We start from the raw sequence: 17594 nt of genomic DNA on the forward strand, positions 1-17594 counted from the left end.
ACTGACTAAAGAGGGGCTGGTGATCAAAAGGGGCAGATATCTCACTTCCCTTTTACTGAACTTAGATGTTTTTTACTACACATAAAGATAAACATGGAAGGAGATTTGGATAAGAAAGGAAATAGCTAATCCTATTCTAGTACAGTTACCTAATATAGCACTAATACTTAATCTACCACCTAATCAAATCAAATTAGATTTCATAATATCCCATATAGGCATATACTATGACATAGTTCCTTAGATAGACTCAAACGTGTACTTTACATATCAACTTTCTATGTCTTGCGGCTCCTTTTATCCATAAAATAACCTTCATATGATGTAGATGATAAAGGCAATGATATTTTTACCCCCTATAGTACAAATTCGCCCCCCTTTTAACGTGATTTGACGTCAAAAAGTGTTAAAGTAGCCCACTGTTGACGTTGTAAGGGGGACGTATGCGTACTGCAAAGGGGGCGCATTTATACTGAGACGATCAAACACTTGATCGAGGATGATTGGGCTGATAATGTGATTGCTCTCCCAAACGTGAAGGGCAAAATGGGTCGATCAGGCCACCTTGATTGATCACATCTTGGTAAGAAAATATGCTATGAGATCTCTTTGTTATTTTTTTTTTAAAATTGGGTTTTTATGGTTTTCTTGATTAGGGTTCTATGAATTGAGGTTTTTAGGGTTTTCTTGATTAGGGTTCTATGAATTGAATTTTTAGGGTTTTCTTGATTAGGGTTCTATTTGTTGACTGCTGTTAATTGATTGGTGGGTCTTATTCTTGAATGATGATCTTTGTTGTTTCTCTTTTATCTTTGTTCGAATTGAGTTTTTATGTTTTTTTTAAAACAAAATTAGGGTTTTCTTGATTACGGTTTGTTAGGATCAAAGCTACTGTCCCGCAGAGTTATATCTTTTGGGATTCTTTTCTTCTTTTTTCGAGCTATGAGCAGAGAAATAATAGTAGATCTCAGTAGGGAGATCGCACCTCAAAAGGACTGGTAAAAAGGATTTTTTATTCAATGCTTTTCAATTACAGAACCATGACTCTTGTTTTACCCCCTTTACACCATCTAACGGATACATGCCAGTTGTTCCTAACTGACTCACATAATCCCAACTTCTTCGGACTTTCAACCTACAATCTGCAGCTACCTAAAACAGAAAGCAATTAACGTTAAAATTCAAGATTAAACTCCTTACTTCTAGGGCAGATTTCAACAAACTTATTCTTATCTGCAAACATGGCTTTATTGGATTTTTTTTTTTTTTTTTTTTTTTTTTTTTTTTGCACATCAATCCTCCCTCCTCAAATTGACCTTGTCCGCAAGGTTAGCATCTGGGTAACGCTCCTCCAAACTTTTCAATCTCTCCCAAGTAGCATCTGCTTCAGGGACACCTTCCCATTGCACCAAGACTTCAACATCAGCTATGTTCCCTCTCTTAACCAACCTCCTAGACAAAATCTCCCTCTTGAGAGGTTCTCTCAGATCTATGCTTATCAGCAAATTGTTTCATTCGTTCTTGAGCCACCCGAAGATTTTCTTTAACAGCACGGAGGATCTTATCTCTTTCTTTTAATTCTTCTTCCACAGCTGGTACTCTAGAAGAACCCGGAATATATAAGAGCACAGTTGGCGGCACCACTCCATAGACTGCTTCAAAAGGAGACATTTTAATGGCAGAGTGGTATGTGGGATTGTACCACCACTCAGCCAATGGGACCCATTTAACCCATGTTTTTGGTTAATAAGATGCAAAGCACCTCAAATAGTTCTCCAAACATCGATTGAGCACCTCAGTTTGGCCATCCGACTGAGGATGATACGCTGAACTCATTCTTAATTGAGTTCCTTGCAGCTTGAATAATTCCCGCCAAAAATTGCTAGTGAACACAGGATCCATGTCAGAGACAATAGTGGAAGGTAGACCGTGTAACTTAAATGTATTTTCAAAGAATACTCTAGCCACCCCTTGAGCTGTATACGGATGTGAGATTGGAATGAAGTGCCCGTACTTGGATAACCTATCAACAACCACTAGAATAGCAGACTTGGTAGCTGAGATGGGCAGTCTCAATAAAATCAAGGGAGATGTCCGTCCAAATTTTATCGGGAATTGGAAGGGGTTGCAACAACCCGGGATATGCCACATTCTCATATTTAACTTGCTGGCAAATCTCACTCTTGCGCCCATTTTTTTTTATATCTTTCCTCATTCCTGGCCAATAAAAAACCTTCCTTATTTTCCTCAGACTTCTGAATTCCGCTGTGACCACCAGTTGGTGTATAGTGGTGCTCTCTGAAAATCTCATTTCTCAAAGGAGAACTGGGCCCCAAAACAATCCTTCCTTTTCTCCATAAAACCCCATCAATCTCCTTATATCTAACTGAACTTACCTTCTTTTCTTCAATTTTCTTCTTTAAATTTTGAAGATAAACATCCCCCACTAATTCTTCTCTAACTCTCTCAACCCAAGTAGGCACAATGGTAGAAATTGCAAAATTCTTTCCTTCTTGGACACGAGAGAGAGCATCAGCTACCGAATTATCAGTTCCTCTTTTGTATTCAATTTGGTAGTTATAGCCCATTAGCTTAGATAATCACCGTTGCTGAGCAGGGGTAGCCACCTTTTGTTCCAACAAGAATTTGAGACTCCTCTGGTCCGTACGAATCACAAATTGTCGCCCAATACATAAGGGCTCCATTTTTTAACTGCCATAATAATTGCCAATAATTCCTTCTCGTATGTAGACAATGAGAGATTCTTTCCATGCAAGGCTTGACTATAGAAAGCAATATGCTGCCCCATTTGCATCAGAACAGCCCCCACTCCGACACCACTCGCATCACATTCTAGAATAAATGGAAGAGCAAAGTTGGGAAGGGCTAAAACAGGAGCTGAAGTCATTGCCATCTTCAAATTTTGGAAAGCGAGTTCAGATTCTTCACACCATCCCCATGCATCCTTCTTCAAAAGTGCTGTCAAAGGAGCTGCGATTTTGCCGTAATCTTGAACAAATTTTCTGTAATATCCGGTGAGACCCAAGAAACCTCTCAATGCCTTCACAGATGTGGGCCGTGGCCATTTAAGCATGGCAGCCACCTTATCTTGGTCAACATCAACGCCTTGTTTAGATATCACATGGCCTAAATATTGGACTTCAGACAGCCCAAATGAACATTTGGATCTCTTGGCAAATAACTTGTGTTGGCGCAACACCTCCAAAGTAGCTCTTAAATGCTGCAAATGCTCGTTAGTAGATTTGCTGTAGACTAAAATGTCGTCAAAAAATACTAGCACAAATTTCCTTAAATATGGCCGAAAGACATCATTCATAAGAGCTTGGAACGTTGAGGATGCATTAGTGAGGCCAAAGGGCATCACTAAAAATTCATAGTGACCCTCATGTGTCCTAAACGCTGTTTTGGGAATGTCTTCGCCTTTGACTCGGATTTGATGATAGCCAGATCTCAGATCGAGCTTACTGAAGACCGTGGATCCATGTAGCTCATCCAAAAGTTCATCGATTACAGGAATAGGAAACTTGTCCTTTACAGTGACTTTATTCAAAGCCCTGTAATCGACGCACATTCTCCAAGATCCATCATGCTTGCAAACTAATAGAACTGGAGAAGAAAAGGGGGAAACACTAGGGCGGATCACCCCAGACGACAACAATTCTTTTACGATCTTTTCAATTTCAGATTTTTGAAAGTAGGGATACCTGTAGGGACGTACAGACACGGGATGAGCTCCACTGATAAGGGGTATGCAATGATCCTGAGATCTTGATGGTGGTAATCCCTTGGGCTCCTCAAAAACATCAGTAAATTGATTCAATACTTGCTGCACCTTCGAATCAACCTCAACAGGCTTGGGCTGAACAATCATATTGTAGAGCTGTAGTACATAAGCCCGATCAGACGCCTTCAACTGCTTAGACATTTTTTTAGACCCAACAACTTTGGAGTTGGAAGATGGATTGCCTTGCAATACATACTCTCCTTTCTCCCCTCTAAATTTCATTGATAATGACGAAAAATCCCATAACACTGGGCCCAATGTCAACAGCCATGCAGCACCAAGGACTGCGTCACATCCACCCAACGATAACAAATAGAAGTCCGCCTTGATCGGCACTCCTTGAACTTGCATTGCCACTCCCTTGCATCTGCCGCTGCCCTTCAACTTCTCACCATTGGCCACCATTACCTCAAATGTGGCATCTGACTGTGTTGGGAGATTAGCCTTTTGTATGACCGTGGGATCCATGAAATTGTGGGTTGATCCACTATAGATGAGAATAGTGAGCTTGCATTGTCGGAGAGTTCCCTCAACTCTCATTGTCTGTGGTGCACGGGTCCCTGCAATAGCATGTACAGATATTTCAGGTGCTACCCCATCATCGCCATCATCATGGTCAGGCTCCTTCATATCGTCCTCCATAACCACATCCTCATCACTATCCAACTAGCCTTCAACCCAATATAATTTCTGGGTTCTACAACGATGACCTGGAGTAAACCGTTCGTCACAATGGTAGCAAAGCCCTTTTTCCCTCCTTTCATGAGCTTGGGCCGGAGTGAGCTTGGTAATGCCAGGGGCTGGAGCTCTAGATGAATTGGCAGGCTGCTGCATCACACAGGGCCGAGCTGCTTCAATTTTAATGTTGCGCCGCCTCACATTAACCTCCTCCTCCTGCAAACGGGCTAGGCTAAAGGCCTCGGGAAGAGTAGTTGGGCCAAACTTTTGAACACCAAGCCTAATCTCATCCCTTAATCCACTGAGGTATACATCAACAAGATAATCCTCAGAAAGACCTTGTACGCGATTTGATAGACGTTGGAACTCCCTTTCGTACTCCAGAACCGATGAAGTTTGGTGAAGCTTTGATAATCGTCCCGCATAATTTTCACTCTAGTCGGGCCCAAATCGAGACTCCATAGCTTCAACAAACTGCTTCCAAGTGGCTGTAGGTTGATAGCCAATGTACTATTGGTACCATTCCAAGGCCTCTCCCTCCACGTTGAAAGAGGCTATGGTTAGCCATTGTTCTTGTGGAACCTGATGATAAGAAAAATATTGTTGCGCCTTGAAGAGCCACCCCGCAGGATTGGAACCATCGAAACGTGGAAACTCAAGCCTCATTGAACTGGTCTGAATCCCTCCATTGCTGCCAAAAGATTGGCCAACACCAGGCTGCACCTGAGACCTTCTAGTTGAGCCTTCATGGTCCTTGGGCACAGTTCGCAACTCATCCTGTTCCCTGGGCACAGTTCGCAACTCATCCAAACGTCGGATGATCTCGGTCAGCAGTTGGCCATACCTTTCAGATGTTTCCCTCAGCTCATCTTGCGCATGTTGTAGGCTCCTCATCCTCTCATCCATCTGAGCGCCACGTGTGCCGTCAGCCATTCCCTCGTCCTGCTCTGATACCAATTTGTTAGGATCAAAGCTACTGTCCCGCAGAGTTATATCTCTTGGGATTCTTTTCTTCCTTTTTCGAGCTATGACAGAAAACAACAGCACAACATGAAATAAAAGAGAGATAGCAGAGAAATAATAGTTGATCTCAGTAGGGAGATCGCATCTCAAAAGGACTGGTAAAAGGGATTTTTTATTCAATGCTTTTCAATTACAGAACCATGACTCTTATTTTACCCCCTTTACACCATCTAACGGATACATGCCAGTTGTCCCTAACTGACTCACATAATCCCAACTTCTTCGGACTTTCAACCTACAATCTGCAGCTACCTAAAACAGAAAGCAATTAACGTTAAAATTCAAGATTAAACTCCTAACTTCTTGGGCAGATTTCAACAAACTTATTCTTATTTGCAAACATGGCTTTATTGGATTTTATTTTTTTTCTCCACATCACAGTTCTATTCTTTGACTGCTGTTAATTGATTGGTGGGCCTTGTTCTTCGATGATGATCTTTGTTGTTTCTCTTCTATCCTGTTCGAAATGAGTTTTTATGTTTGTTTTTTGTTTTTTTTTTAAATTTGGGTTTTCTTGATTAGGGTTCTATTCGTTGACTGCTATTAATTGATTGGTGGGTCTTGTTTGAATCATGATTTTCTTAGGGTTTTCTTGATTAGGGTTCTACTTGTTGACTGCTATTAATTGATTGGTGGGTCTTGTTGGAATCATGATTTTCCTTTCTTGGATGATGATCTTTGTTAGGGTTGTAAATGGATATTCGAAAATTCGATTACCGTCCGCATCCGAATCCGTTTAAAGTGAAGATTATCCGGATCCGTTTCAAGCGGAGATTATCCGAATCCGTTTATGAGATATCCGGCTCTTAGTGGATGCGAATCTGGTAAATGGTATATCCGATTCGTTTAACATCTGAATCCAAGAAGTAAATCCTTTTTATTTATTATTAATAATATCATTAATATTTATTTTTTGTAACACTATCTTTTGTTTCTAAAAGAAAAGTGAATTTTCTTCTTAGAAAAAAACAAAAACAAAAAGTGTTTTGGGTAGGAAATGAAGTAATCTCTCATTTTAAGGGCATTCTTGGAGTTTGACATGGCTTCTGTATGAAGCAACAAATGTGGGTTGTAGGATGAAAGAGACAAATGGATGATGGTGATTGAAAGAAGATGTCATAGTTTCTAGAGAATTCTAGAGCAAAAAGGCCATAGTCATTGATGGTAAATGGACGGCTCAGATCAATTTTCCAACTTAGGGTTATATAGAAACCGAAAATGCAATTAAAAGATGGGACTTCTAAGGTTTGCAAGGAGAAGCAAGAGAGAGGAGAAAGGAGGAGGCTGAGACACCATCTTCGGCATTCCTTGGTGCCTCCAACCCCACCAAAATCCACTGCTGCCCCTCTCCACCTTCTCACAGCCACCTCCATCACCGCCAGTCACCTCCATCTCTAACTCAATCCCATCTCCATCCCCATTTCTCTTCATCTTCCACAATCAGCACTCCCACTTCCCCTGTTCAAAATAGCCCAAACCCATTCCATCATATACATAAAGAAAAGAAAGAAAAAACCCAAAGATCGCTACCAACACCATCATCCTTCCCCACCGCCTCTCTCTCTCTGCCTTTCTTTTAAAAGGAAGAAGAGGATCACATATATTTTGGGGTTTGAGAGTTAATTTTGTGAAGAGAAGGTAGAGGTCTGGTTTTAGGGTTTGGAAAATTTATTCGAGGATTAAGAGGGAGAAGAAAGATAAAGTGCTGCAAGAAAATGTTCGAATTTACCGGATAAACGGATGCGGATAATATCCGAATTCGAACAATATCCGACGGATACGAATTCGGTAATAGATATTAAATATCCGTCAAATTCGAATCCAAATCCGAATTCGGATAGTGTATACTGTAATCGAATTCGGATATAGCAATATCCGATTCGAATTCGATCCGTTTACACCCCTAATCTTTGTTGTCTCTCTTTTATCTTGTTCGAATTGAGTTTTTAGGGTTTTTTTATTTTTAATTAGGGTTCCATTCTTTGACTGCTATTTCTTCTTGTGTCTCTTTTGGATAGTGATTGATTGGTGGGACTTCTTGGAATCAGTATTTTAGTTTCTTTTCTGCTGTTCTTGGATTATGATCTTTATTTTCAGGATTTTTTTATTAGGGTTCGATCCGTTCACTGCTATTTCTCTTTGTGCCTCTTCTGGGTATTGATTGATCGCCAGGTCTTGATAGAATCATACTTTTAGCTTCTTTTATGTTGTTTCTTGGATGATGATCTTTGGAGTTAATTTTGTCATCTTGATTGAATTGAGTTTTTAGGGTTTTCTTGATTAGGCTTCCATTCGTTGACTGCTATTTCTTCACTGTGTTTCTTCTGGGAATTGCTTGACTGGCGGGTCTCATTGGAATTATGATTTTAGTCTCTTTTGTGTTGTTTTTTGGATGATGATCCGAATTTTAGTTTCTTGCGCAAGTCAACTGTTCTTTTTTCATGGTTGTGCACAGATGAATAAATCTAGTGATCTTGATGTATTTTATCTCTATAATTTAGCGCAGTTGATGTAGGGCTGGTTAGTTAGAGAAGGGATTGTAAAAGTTTGCTTTTATTACTGAGCCATTGCTATGATTATTTGTAGATAAAGGGGTTTTTAATGTTCTTTTTTTGTTCATTTTGTGTGTTTGGTATTAAGCAAAGTCTTGATCATATAGATCTGGTATATTGTTGTTGTAGCTGATCCTGTGATAGGTTCGAATGCTTGTCTTGGGAAGTCTTTCAGAACTTGGTTTGGCTGAGGGGAATGATTTGTTTGTTTTTAATCCTTCGATAGGTGGATTGTCACAGGATTTTTTCATTCCCACCCCATTCCCTGCATTTTGTTCTCTTCCATTCTTTCCGATGTGTTTCTGAAGATTCAACAACAAGAATTCCAAAAAGGCTATTTGACATTTTTTTAATCACTTCTCTTTTCCACAGACAGTTACTAAAAAGAGTCATATTCGTCAGTGTAACTTCTAAATCCAAGAACCCCTTCTTGACTTAGTTTGCCACCTCTTACCAACAAGCTAATTGCTACTTTTTTTTTTAATATTTTAGTGATTTAGTTATACGCGATTTGATTCATACTTAATCAGAGACATTTTGGCTAGTAGGTACCAAAAAGCTATCTTTGTAGCGTTTGTCCTGTAGCTATGTCTAATGTGAACATGCCTATGCCATTCGTTATTCATTCACTATTGTTGTTCCAAATGCTTATCTGTGTAGCATGTCTTGCGGCTATATTTGATGTGAATATGCTTGTGTTGTTCATAGGAATCACCTTGCTTTGCCTTTATTGATTAGTCATGACCTATTTGAGATTAAATGTTTGGACACTTCACAAGCACACCCCAACTCCGCATACAAACATAAAGCTAATTACAGTTCCAGCCAGAATTATTTTCAGGGATATATTTAGCAAGTTTGACCAACTTCTTAACATTTAATTAAAACAAACCCGTCAACGCGAGCATGGAGATGAGAGCAGGCTCTGTAGGTTCATTGTGAGTGTTGCCTACAAAGGACTACAACACTGATTTATTTTAGAATGGTTGTTCAGATGGCACCATGGCACCCCACCCCTGCTGTGTTTCTTGGCCTTTAGACCTATGCACTATATTGTGGGCTGGGGTTTTGTAGTTAGTTTGCTAATAAGACCTCGTCTATTGGGATGGGGTGTAGGCATTATATTGCCATATTAATTTTGACACTTATGTACTGGGACACCTTGTCCCCATCTTCAATCAATAAAATCCTTTGTTAATTGTCAAAAAGAAAAAAAAAACCTTCGTCTATTGGTATGAATCGTATGGTTATGTTTTGTTTCTACTCCCCACCCTTGCTGTGCTTCTTGGCCTTGAGACGTATGCATTTTTCGGTGGGGGTGTGGTTTTGTAGTTTGATTGCTAATATTTTCTATTAATATAGTTAGGGTTTAGGGTTTAGGTTCTGTTTCTTGTCAATAATTAAAGAGAGGTGCTGGGACCCACTCCCTTCTCCCCAATCCTCCAAATGCACATGGCACTGGCATTCATTTGGGTTATCAGAGCATTCTGCGTACATTTTCTGTGTCACATCTATTTAACATTGTATTCTTAACAAATCTGAGTGATGCATTCCTTCGCATGCAATGTCTCTATGTAACAAATACTTGTTACCAGCATTCATTTCACTGTTAAGATGTTTTCTTGTGGTAGTAGTTCTTTATTTAACCATAATGAAGTTGTTGGAGGGACTTATATTTTGACTGTTTTGGTGTTCATTTTATGTTTCATGTTCTGTTGTTTTCAGGCTTCAGAATATCTGAACATAAAGAGCCTGCTGGACCTTACTTCCCAAACAATGGCAGATATGATGAAGCGCGAGACTGATGCAAGGCATGGCAGGATGGGCTTTCCAATTCAAGAATGTGGACCACACATATACTGATTTGGGCATTGCCGTTACATTTCATTTCATTTGAGAATAAGCATGATCATTTAGCTTAACTGATCAGCAGTCTTTTCTAATTGATTATGGGCATTTTAGGAATCTTACTTTTGTAATGGCTAATATATAAAGCCACTTCATTTTAGTTACAAGGGGACTGACGATGGTATTTTGAAATTGGGGATCTGTGATTTTGATCTTGGAGGGAAACTCCATTTTTTGAGAGAAGCTTCTCGTTGAATCCGTGGGAAAAGAGTTAGCGAACTGGTTCTCCTTCAGTTCCTTCTCAATCTCACCATTGATATACCTTGAATTGGCAAGGTTCCTTCATATAATAGAGTCGGTGTTCCTCTTCGCTCAGATTCATTACTTTTCATCTCAGATCTAGAGCAATAAAGGTCAAAATCTATTTCCTGGTTGATTCATGTGTGCTGTGGATGAAATTGTATGAAGAATTATGAAAGAATCATGTTTTAGGTCTCAAACTAGGTAAGTACTTTGGATCTTAGTTCGGATCTGTTGTTGTTTTGTGAGTAAAATTGTCAGTGAACATCTCAGTTCATATACATGTATAAAAAGCTTTGTTGTTTTTGGAAAAGCTTCTGATGATTTGAAGTATTAGATCTGATTGTCCGAGTGAATTTTCAATTCGTTTTAGTGGTTGTTCGGTTATCTGCAATATAGAGATTTGATTAGCAATTGAGCCTCCCGAAGGTTAAAAGTACAAACTGAGGACAATTAGTTGCAAAAGATGTTTGTCCAGAAACAATTAAAAATCAGACAGTTCCTTTTGGTTGATTTGAGGTAGCATGCTTAATGTTTGATGGAATGCTTCTGAAGTTTCATCCATTTGTTGGTCAAGCTGAATTCGACTCAATTAGGCGAGAATCCTAAATCAAGTTGATCAATACATTGTGGACTGTACACCAGAGTTCTATCACAAACCAAAAGCATAACTCCTAGTTTTTTCCCCTGTATCAACTTGTTATCAGAGCTAATTTGTTGTGTTTTTTAGATCTACAGATCCGGAAACACATAATTTGCAGGGTGTGAAACAGAAATTTCAGATTGTTTAGCTAGTTGCTGCCGTATTTGTTGATCGTTGTATTGCTTCCTTACTTGTGAGGTTCCGACATTTTGTTGTTGTGAATCTGCAGCCATCGGTCCCTCTAATACTTCCGGATATGTGGATAAAAATCAATTTGAGGAGTTTATGCAGCAAACTCAGAAAAATCAGCAAGATCTACTTGCAGCCATTCTGAATTTGGGACAAAGGATAGAAAGAATAACCATTCAACGAGCTAGTCCACCTCCACAAGTAGTTGAAGAATGGTTCCAAGGAGAGGGGAGCACGATGAATATGAGAATAGATGGCCAAGGAGGTCAGCTTCAAGCAAAACATGCATCCCCAAGATGACCGACTTTGAGAAGCTGGGATTAAGCTAGAAATTCCGGAATTTCATGGAAATATGGATGTGGAAGAGGTTCTAGATTGGATAGACGCAGCTGAGCAATTGTTTGATATTAAGGGTGTACCTGATGATAAACAAGTGCCGTTAGTGTCCCTTCGATTCGAGGGAAGGGCAGCGGGTTGGTGGCAATCGTTGAAGCATCACCGCCGGGAAATGGGTGAGCCAATTTTTCCAAATTGGAATGACTTGAAGTGGGAAATGAAGCGTGAATTTCTCTCATTTAATTACCAAATGGACTTCTATCATCAGCTCCAAAATTTAAAACAAGGAAACAATACGGTGATCGAGTACACGAATGACTTTCACAAACTTGTTGCACGGAATAACCTAAGAGAAACATAATAGCAGCTACTATACCGCTATACTAGTGGGACAACTGTGCATCGCACGGTTTGAAAATTGAAAATATCTTTTGGAGGTACCCAAAGCAACCTGTGCGATGCACGGGCGACCAAAAGAGTAAATGATTATAAAGGTAGGCGTTAAAACTGTTTTTTGTTTTTGTTTTAAACAGAATTATGTGTGTATGTTACAGCAAAATAGTGTCGCATTTATTATTTATGTAACACCCATCCAAATAATAATAACATAAAGGGTCCCCAATATGACCATGGAAATTCAAGTTAACCTAGTACCGAGAATAAATAAATAAATATTAATAAGATTGTGATAACCATATTGATAAAGGTAAAAGTCCGAAAATCAATCAAATTTATGCTAAGAGTACCAATCTTATGAAGCTATTCACATAGTGCAATTCCAGAGCCAAATCGGAATCCACTGAAATTGCAGCAATTAGAAACACCATGGAATTGCAATCATCATTCTTTGTTTTCTGAACAAAACCCATACTCTCTAAGACTAATAATAAAATGAGAGACCTAAGATAGAACAATAGTAGCATAACATAAGATTCAGCCAGGGGCGGAGCTACATGTAGCATAAGGGGGCAGCTGCCCCTGTTGAGTTGGGCCAAACTCCTTCAGCCCCCTTTTAAATTTGAAGCCTGCCCCCTGATGTATAACCTGCCCCCCTTATCCCAATAGTTCACAGATGTCAAAAAAAATTCATATGTATATTCTCGAAGCACAAACCAATGTAACATTGAGAAATAACATTTTCTGTACCTTGCGGTAATGCCTGCATATTCTTTTCCTGCCATTCGAAAAAATCTGCATCCCTAAGAAGTCCATACTTCACAACTTCAGCAGCAAAGCCACACATATCACCAATCACACCACCTCCGAGTGCCACAAAAGTACAACGGCGATCCAACCGAGACTCGATGGCCTTGTCGAAGACCTCCATTAGAGTTCCGTATAAGAATCGATATAGATTTTCAGCACTGGCAGGAGGAAGAGGGAGGGAGGTGGTGATTTTGGCCTGAGGAAGAGACTTATTGGGTAGTCCATCAGAATCTTCTATAAATCAGTAGAGAGTTTAATAGATTTATTAGGGAACTTCTATAAATCGGTAGCAGTGACCAAATCGCTGGCTTATGAATCATATTTAATAGAGAAGGAGTGGATTATTATTAGGAATCGAAAACAATCACGTTTTATAATTAGGAGGGAGAGAGATTTTAGGAGGGGAGGTGGGATAAGTGCTGATTTTTTGCCGGATTCCTCTTTCCTACTCGAATGAATAGAAACTTGGCTTTCAGAAAGAGTAAATGCTAAATTAGTTTTCACGTTTTTATTAGATGCCACGTAGATCAAACGCAGGATGGGGGGACTGTCCACATGGGCGTGAATAGTGAAACCCCCTTCCAGCTATAATATAATAGATGGGAGGACTTAGGCCTCTGATATATGACACTTTACGAGTGTTTGAGTTCAAGTTAGTTTCAGCTGCATTCTCTAAGGCTGAACTACTAGAAGAATCACAAAAGAAGCAACCATATAGAGCTAGTTCCTCTTCTACCAATTATGAGGCTGCCACACCGGTAAACAAGCTGTCCCTTCATCTTCTACAACTCCAAAATCATTACCTACTGCTGTTCCAACTGCTACAACGAGTTCCAATCGTCCCTTCACTCGTTCACAAGCCGCACAAGGCACGCCGATGCAAAATTCAGCACCTAGACCACCCATTAGGTGCATTGGTTGTGGTGAGCTTGGACACTACTTGAGAGAGTGCCCAAAGAAAAAACAGCAGCTCTATATGCAAGAAGAGACTATTTTGGTTGAGGAAAATGGTGGGAAACATATAGAAGAATAAGATATCGATGCCGAGGAGACATACATACTAGAACCGGATGAAATGGGGACCTAGCTTGGTGAAAAAGTGAGTGTATTTGACTTCAAAACAAAGAGAAAGAGGAACCACTTCACCACTACATTTTTACTACTAGAACCGGATGAAATGGGGACCTAGCTTGGTGAAAAAGTGAGTGTATTTGACTTCAAAACAAAGAGAAAGAGGAACCACTTCACCACTACATTTTTACTACTAAATGCACTATCAATGGGCTGCTTTGCAAGGTTTTAATTGATTCCGGGAGTTGCAACAATGTAGTGGCCAATGATGCGGTCCATCAGCTCGGTTTGCAAGTCGTTCCACATCCTTCTCCTTACTCTATGGTTTGGCTCAACGACTCGGATGACGTACAAGTTTGTAACCGATGTTTGGTGTCTTTTTCATTGGGAAATGCATATGAAGACACTGTCTGGTGTGATATCATAGCCATGGATGCATGCCATCTCTTTTTAGGGAGGCCGTGGCAATATGATAGGCGGGCAATCTATGATGGATTTGCCAACACCTACACATTCCACATTGATAATAAGAAATTTGTTTGGTGTCTTATAAGAATGAAAAAAGATATAGTTCAAGTAAAGAGATGAAAGGCATTGCGACACTTTCTAAAAAGAAAGTGGAAGAAGAATTGCATGACACTAGTACTAGTAAGAATGTGATAATTCCTACCCAATGTGGTGAAGATGGCATTGAGATGAAAGAAGACATTGGTCCATAGCTTTGACAAGTTGCAAGTGGAAGTTTTGGACAGTGATTAGGGTGTAAAAAACAATACTGCAACAATGGTTGGGAGCCTATGGGTACTTCCCAAGACTACTAGAGCACTCCTTGATGATTTCTATGAAGTCTATCCCTTACCGGTGCCTACGATTCGCTTTTCCATGGCCAAGATACTTCAAGGGACTGTTGGTGATGAGAAGATAGCTTTCCCATACCTTTATTTTAGCAAGAAAACGGCTGAAGGACAGCATGTATGTAAGAGGAAGTTTACATTTTTTGAGAAGGGTTTTGCAAGGAAACGATTAAGGAAGTGAGTTGAGGTTGAACACTATGAACTCGAGGTCGAGTTCTTCCCAAGAAGGGGAGAGTGATGCAAGGCTTAGCATCATGTCCTTTCCAATTCAAGAATGTGGACCACACATACATTGATTTGGGCATTGCTGTTATATTTAATTTCATTTGAGAATAAGCATGATCATTTAGCTTAAAAATCATCAGTCTTTTCTAATTGATTAGGGGCATTTTAGGAATCTTACTTTTGTAATGGCTAATATATAAAGCCACTTCATTTTAGTTACAAGGGGATTGACGATCGTATTTTGAAGTTGGGGATCTGTGATTTTGTTCTTGGAGGGAAACTCCATTTTTGGAGAGAAGCTTCTCGTTGAATCCGTGGGAAAAGAGTTAGCGAACTGGTTCTCCTTCAGTTCCTTCTCCATCTCACCATTGATATACCTTGAATTGGCATGGTTCCTTTATATAACAGAGTCTGTGTGCCTATTCGCTCAGATTCATTGCTCTTCATCTCAGATCTACGAGCAATAAAGGTGAAAATCTTTTTCCTAGTTGATTCATGTGTGCTGTGGATGGAATTGTATGAAGAATTATGAAAGAATCATGTTTTAAGGTATTACAAATGCTATAGCCAAGTGCACCATAAAGCATCATTAATGTAAAATTGAGAATTGTCGTACAGATGAGTCCTTTCCATTGTGTTCGTCAAAGAACGATAATCAATCCTATATGTACCATCATCATCACCACCACCACCACCACCATCATAACCATCACAGTGGGACTCTGCCATTAGAGACTGCAAGGTTTGGAGAAAACTAAACTAAAGACTCGATTTTTTGTGTTTTCATTCGAATAAAAACACTCCCATATATAGGTCAATTTTCCCAAGAATAGGTGGCTTGCTTTTCATTATTTCTCCACTTTTCCAAAGTATTTGGGTTGTCATTCTCATTAGTATTTGGAAAAAATTATGTTTTCGTTATAGCATGCAGAGAGAGCAAGATGCGTTGGTTCGGTTCTTGAAGTACATATTCTTGAGAGGTCCCTTTGAGATTCTCTATAAAGATAAATGAACAGAAAAAACAATTTCCAAAAAATTATACATTTTTAGCCTTTCACTTTCTTCTGAAAGGCTGAGATTAATCTCATTGATACACAGGCATTTTAATCTCAGCCGTTTGCAATAAACTGAATGGCTGATTTCCGAGCGATGGAGGTGAAACACATGGAAGATCAATGGTCGGATTAATAGCTATCAACAAAGGATCATACGTTGAGATCTAGTGGGCCATCACGAGGCTGCTAGGAACACTTGCACGTTTCAGGGAGGTTCCAAAAAATCCTTCTGAATATCCATTTTTCCATAAACGTTAACCCGACCCAAACTGAACCGTAAGTTCAGGAGGATCAACCCTCACCGTCGGATAGATCTACTGTTTTAGGTGAGGAAACTCATTAGTCGTGTTAGAAAAGGTGTAAACCTATTGACTCTCAACAATTTAAATTTATAAGAAATAAACCAAATTTGTGGCTTTCTAGGGTTCCAGTTTTAAAAAAAAGGTCTAGACCTATTAAATTTGTTCAATGGTCAAAACCCCAAATATAGATAAATTTGGTACAACATACAGCTAGGAATGTTAAAACATACAGCTAGAGTGATAATAGGTCTAAACCAACAGTCAGGAAGGTAAAAAAATAGCATGATTCAAGAAATTAGAGAAAACATAATTTATTACATCTCTTAAAACTAAAAGATTACAATTGAAGATGAAATCATAAATTTTGAATAGTATATAGTTATCTTGGAGGAGAATCTGAACTGGCTGTAAAAGAGAGATATGGAGAGATAGATGGGGAGGGAAGATGTCCATTGGCTTATATACATATATATGTAAAACTCCTAATTCAAGGAGGAAATTGGAAGGATGTTGCTGATTTTAGAAATGTTGAGATTAGGAAAGTTATTAGGTTACTTTCAGGAAAGCTTTAGATTTAGGAATTTTGAGAGGATAGTTTTGGAAATAAATTCTCTAAGTATCCGTAACGTACGTTATGTTTTTCTGAATACCGAAAAATAACTTATTTTTAGCCCTTTTTATAAGGAGTTTAATATGATTAAAAAATTGAAAAGACAATATAATTGCTTAATTATTAAACATTAGATAATATTATAAATATTTAGAAATGTTTGAAGATTTGAAAGTTATTTTAGATTGAATAAATGTAAAATAAGGAGTGTTATCATCAAAATAAGGGAGTGTGGATATCATCCACTTAATAATCTATACATACAACAAATTGTATTGCCATTTGTAGGGGGCTTTTTGGCAAAAACAATTAGGCCATGTTTGTTTTTTATTTTGAAAATAGAAATTGAGCCCAAAAGTTATTATTATACTCAAATTAAATTAATGGCCATGTTTGTTTTGTATTTTGAGAACTGAATGTGGGTCCAAATAGCATTGATTCAGGATCCCATTTAAAAACTCAAGTCATAAATTGAATATGGATTCATAATTTTTCAGCCCAATTTGATCCCTTAGGATTTGTCACGATAAGTTTAGTATCTCCAATCCATTTTAATCAGATTGGATCCCGAGGATCCATGGGACAATGTGGGTCCATTAACACCCTACGACATGCTCCAATAACGATGCAATTCATAGCAAGTTTACCAATACAATTTCATGCATACGTGTAATTTTAGTATCCTCTATTGCTATAGGCAAGTTAGTATACACGTTAAAATTTTACATGCTAATTAAATTTTTTAAAATTAAAAGGAACATCACCATGCAAGAAGAATGTAATTCAACAGATAATACTTATTAATTAAAACCCAGGGAAAAAGCTAAAGAGTTAACCAATTTTTTCATTAAAAAATCTAGCAGATATGAAGAAACATAAAACATTAGATGTAAAAAA

At 38.8% G+C, this 17594-nt stretch overlaps 1 long non-coding RNA gene across 1 annotated transcript; it reads left to right on the forward strand.

Annotated features, from left to right (window-relative positions):
- The first annotated feature begins 231 nt into the window (after positions 1-231).
- Positions 232-10628, forward strand: LOC143885518 (uncharacterized). Its single transcript, XR_013253367.1, has 2 exons — positions 232-583; positions 9784-10628. It is a non-coding gene; the product is annotated as an uncharacterized LOC143885518 (long non-coding RNA).
- Positions 10629-17594: the final 6966 nt, after the last annotated feature.

This window comes from Tasmannia lanceolata, unplaced genomic scaffold (assembly GCF_043159265.1).
Source record: "Tasmannia lanceolata isolate RefF3 unplaced genomic scaffold, GAP_Taslan_0.1 ptg000008l, whole genome shotgun sequence".
NCBI classification, from domain to species: domain Eukaryota; kingdom Viridiplantae; phylum Streptophyta; class Magnoliopsida; order Canellales; family Winteraceae; genus Tasmannia; species Tasmannia lanceolata.